Raw genomic sequence first — 5,390 nt, 5'->3', positions numbered from 1 at the left:
GGGTCTTTCATTCTTCATCTGCCTGCGTGCAGTATTGGAGGTGGAAGATGCCTGGACGTGTAATGTTAATTTTACCTGTGATCCTTTGAATAAACCAGCACGGTTTTTTGTATCCACTTGGACCACCTCGTCTCTCTGAGTTCCTGGTTAAGAGAACTGGGAAAAATAGCTTTCACGTGGCTGCATGTAAAAGGAGTCTGTTCCATGCAGTGGTCTTCTCCACCTCTTACTGCGCACACTGCATGCAGGCACAACTTATGGCAACAACATTATCTATAAGGCTATGTCTTAAAGGGGAAGGCCTGGCCTTTGTTCACAAATGAAAGCCACTATGGGTACCTTCTCTGCCATAGCTTGCTATCTTTAGCTCTAAAACAGAGCAGTAACACATCTGCCTGCAACCGCAAAACCCTGTGGGAGACTCCTGGCTTACAGAGTGAGTGCATGGGCAGAGTCTCCCACAAGTAGGAAATGAATGGTTTTGCTTGGGATAAGTAAAATTATTGGTCAGATATTTTTCAGCCCTACTGCCACATATGGCAGATTTTATTCTTTATGTTTTCAGTGCATTTCAGGTATTCATTGCCATTGGGATGAAAACAGAAATTCAAGAAACATAACAAAAAATGCTTGTGGGAGGAATCACCATCCCTACCTTTCTTTGAAGGCCATGCTATGCTAACCCCTAGACATAGGAACATAGCTTAACCTCTCACACTAAGGTGGCATATTTGAAACATATTAAAGCTCCAAACATTGCTTGAGGTTTTTGTCAGAGATATTCAGTGAGTAATTGACTACCATGAACCTGCGAACAGAGTTCCCTGTAGACCATGTCAATAATTTAGGACAAGACCCCAAATCAACCTGAACAATAACAACCTGCAGTTATAGACAGCTACCTCCTTATACCTTCATATGTTATTTCTAGTGAGAGGTTTTAGGAACCAGTATACTCTGGCTCTTTGAGGAAGTGTTGAGTTTTGTCTGAAATAATCTATAAAAGTCATGACACTGGCCACTTAATGACCATGTTTCCATTGCACAGTACTTAGGTGACTTTGGTTAATTTCTCAAAATAGGATGCTCAAGTTGCAATTTATATAATGTAATGAGTAAACAGCTGACTAATTTATCTAAATATTTTCTAATGCAACTGTCTGAAAATTGTCAATCTAATTTTAATAATCAATCATCACTGCCATTCTCTTTGTGCTTCACACAGACCTGTCTGTGCGACTTGATTGCGGACAGTGCGATTCAAGTACCGGGCTTCCAGGCATACAGAGTGGATCGTGTAAAGGAGCGGCCCAGGAAAACGAGAGGAGGTGGAATCTGCTTCTACATAAATGAAGGTTGGTGCACAGACGTCACAGTGCTACAGAGGACATGTACCGCAGACCTAGAGACTCTTGTTATCAACTGCAAACCCTTTTACTCTCCCCGTGAATTCAACAGTTTCATGCTAATGGGAGTGCACATAACACTGCAGGCCAACGGTAGCACACTACGGCTCCTAGCAGAACTGATAACTAGCCTGGAGCTAAAACATCCCGACTCTCCACTCATTGTTCTAGGGGACTTTAACAGAGCAAATCTCACCCACGAACTGCCCAAATACAGACAGCATGTTACCTGTCCCACTAAGGACAAAATCACACTGGACCACTGCTACACAACAATAAAAGATGCCTATTGCTCTGTCCCCCATGCAGCCCTCGAACGATCTGATCACTGTATGGTCCATCTTATTCCAACCTACAGGCAGAAACTTGAAGCTGTGAAGCCTGTAGTCAAAACAGTGAAGAGCTGGACTGAGGAGGCTGTAGTACCCCAGTTCTTTAATTGGACAGCATTCATTCATTCATTCAGACTTAATATTCTAATTTAATGCAGGAAAAGAATTGGTGTCATAGGTACCTATGGTTCACTTTTCAGAATCAACATTGTTTGCTAACCTTGAAACAAAACGGACTAAGACTTTAAATCTTACTAAACTGCATTACTAACACATCTGATTCAACACATTAATGTCTAACAATTATCTAACTGATTTACTAATATCCAACAAGGCTAAGTCAGAGCCAGAGGCCTGCTTTGACTGCACAGACTGGAGTGTATTTGAGACTGCAGCTACAGACCTGGACAAACTCACTGACACTGTCACATCTTATATCAGCTTTTGTGAGGATGTGTATGTGCCCAAAAAGACCTTCTGCACATACAACAACAACAAGCCCTGGTTTACAGCCAGACTAAAGCAGCTTTGTCATGCCAAAGAGGAGGCTTACAGGTGTGGGGACAGGACTCTGTACAGCCAGGCAAGGAACACACTGACAAGGGAGATCAGAATAGCAAAGAGGAGCTACTCTGAAAAGCTGAAAGCTCAGGTTTCAGCCAACGACCCCTCGTCTGTGTGGGGAAGCCTGAAAAGCATCACTGGCTATAGGAACCTCCCAGGCCATCACTCTGATGAACACCAATGACAGTATGACTGGACAATAACCCTCAGTGCAATACCTATAAATATACCTTGTACAGATTATACAGACTCGTACAGGTCTCTAGTTTTAAGTACTCTGTTTTTATTCCTATTTATCTTATTTCACTGAGCATTCCTTTGTTTGTCTGCATTGTTTACTGCCTGTTTATACTACTTATTTTGTTATATTACACAGCCGTATGCTGGTTTACAGTTTACTTACACCTTGCATAGGGATATGTACTGTACATACACATTGAGAGCCAATGTACCAGAGTCAAATTCATCGTGTGTCCGACACACCTGGCCAATAAAGCTGATTCTGATTCACCACATTTAAACTAATTGTATTGTAGTTTATTTAACCGTCATATACAGCTTTAAACATCACTGCATACAGGATCTAAAACCATTCTGAAACCATAAGGATAATAACAATAAAGCTGACTCAATAAAGAGAGCGAGTTTAAACTTTTTAGGAACTTTATATAGATTTTCAGAGTTACAGCATAGCAGCAAGCAATAAAAAAAATATCAGAATCATCAGCAATCCTTGTTTGATTAGCTTACAACTCAATAAATCAACAACTACTATTTCTAATCATCAAACTAAGCTATTATAGTGATTAAAATCATTATGGTTGAGCTCTCAATCACTGAATAAAAGTCTAAGAGTCTTTCACTGATCACCAGTCCTCAGTTGATTCAAGTTGGTAGTTGTGGCATTTTGTTGAAAATCATTATTCCCTTTTAGATTCCCTTTATGTAGGGACTCACATATTTGTTGCTGGAGTGTGGAGTCTGTTGAACAGTTCCAACATCTAACATTGACTTCCCACTCTAGATAGCGGCTCTGTTTCCTCTGTTGTCTCCCGTCTCCCACAACAGAGGAATTACAGTAAAGCAATAATTACAGGAATTACAATAATTACAATAAAGCATCTCATGGTATTCTTACATTTAATTAAGGAACTAGGCCTGTGATTCACTGTTACATGAATGGGAAATGTTCCTGCGCAATTATTATTGATTGTATTTTAATATACAGTTTGTCATAGGATAATTCTTTTGCAGAATTGCAGCTCAATATCAGCTCAATGTTTATGGATAAAAGGCAAACTCCAGCAGAGTTTAAATGAAGACATCTAAACAGCTCGCCCTGTTACGAAAAATCATAAAGTTGTCCATGAAGGGAATGCCCAGATTCCTACAGTAGCCTTGAAGCCACATGCAAAGTTGCCTCAAGAGCTTGACTTTGACATCACCAAAACATGGGGGAGGAAGAAGGTGTGAAATTGTAATTTGTCTATCAGCATCAAACAATGTGTTTATAGAGCTAATGAAGTCCTGATATTTTAAGTCATTTAATCCTGCATGTAGAACCACAGAAGAGACTGCATGGTTCTGGGCTAACATCTGGCAAGGCTTCCATACAGCAAGTTACTGTGACATACCTGACAGATGTTCCTACAACCAGCACAATCAGCCTCATGCGATGACCGCTGTGCTGATCATGAATGCAGGGGAAAGCCTTGGGTAGATCACTGTTTCCAACACTCTGAAGCTGTTCTTCAAGGCTCAGGAGGAGATAAACTCGACAGTCACTTTGCATGATGACCTTTATCCTTGGAGTATGAAATGAAATGCCAGAATTCAAAATTCTCCCCAAAGTTCTATGTCTAATATCAGGGAACATGTTATCAAGGTGGCTCTTCAGCTGTAAGAGGAACCAACAGAAGAATCTCTGACTTGATTTCTAATGAATGATACATTAGACATTGAATACCCATTAAAAACATTTATTAGGATGTATTTTAATAATAGTGTATTAGTACATGGTATGCAGAATGGACACATGCATGCATGTATGTGTGAACATTACTGTGTGACTGTCATAATGGTGTTTTCCGCATAATGAAAGCCTTGATCAAAGAAGAAATTGGCAGAAATAACAATAACATGCAATGTTTTGCAAGTGTAACATTTTATGAATGGTGGTATTACGGGCATATTGAGAAACTGTGTACCATGTCTACACAAACATCTCTTCATCAATTTCACCAAATGAGGATGCTGACAAAAACTGATTTCTGCAGAGTCTCAATGACTTCTTTGAAACACAGAACAACACACCAGCACAGAAGACCACCCCTCCCCCAGGCAAGCAGGCTGTGTCTGTCCACAGCCAGCATGAAGAAGATCCTCTCCAGGATTAACCCATGGAAGGCAGCTGGACCAGATAACATACCTGGTCATGTTTTAAAGGACTGTGCTGAGGAGCTCAAGGACATCCTCACGGACATCTTTAACATCTCTCTGAGCCAAGCAGTTGTTCCCACATGTTTCAAGGCCGCCACAATAATTCCAATTCCAAAGAAGCCCCACCCAACCAGTTACAATGACTATCGGCCTGTAGCACTGACGTCAATTATTATGAAGTGTTAGGATTGCTCGACACAACTGTGAGCGATCAGAGAATTAACAAACCCAGGCGGATGGCTTCGGTGCAAGTAGTGAATTTATTTAACAGTGCTAACAGAGGTGCAAATAAATATATACAAAATGGAAGACAGGAAATCACCGGGTGTTGACCAACAGTAGTGGAGGGGTTATTGTCCGTGGAGTGATGTTAGACCAGGCTGCGGGGGGGTAGGAGTCACTCCTGGGCTGGTCAAGGTGGAGATCCGGTAGACTGAGGAGGTAACAGATAGTTCAATGAATGTGGAGACTGTGCATCGACCTGTGATAGTGGTTGGTGGAGCTGAGAATGCCAAGGTCCAGAGGAGAGGTCCAGGTAAGAAAAAGGAGACGCTAGGAATAAATAACATACGTGGAATCAGGAGAATAAGCACAACACATAAATACAAGGGAGGCTGACGACAGAGAAAGAACTAGCAAGGGAGTGATA

The sequence above is a fragment of the Monopterus albus genome, unplaced genomic scaffold, assembly GCF_001952655.1.
Source record: "Monopterus albus unplaced genomic scaffold, M_albus_1.0 scaffold409.1, whole genome shotgun sequence".
Classification (NCBI taxonomy): domain Eukaryota; kingdom Metazoa; phylum Chordata; class Actinopteri; order Synbranchiformes; family Synbranchidae; genus Monopterus; species Monopterus albus.
The sequence above is the reverse complement of the archived record's forward strand: the minus strand, read 5'-3'. Positions refer to the sequence as shown.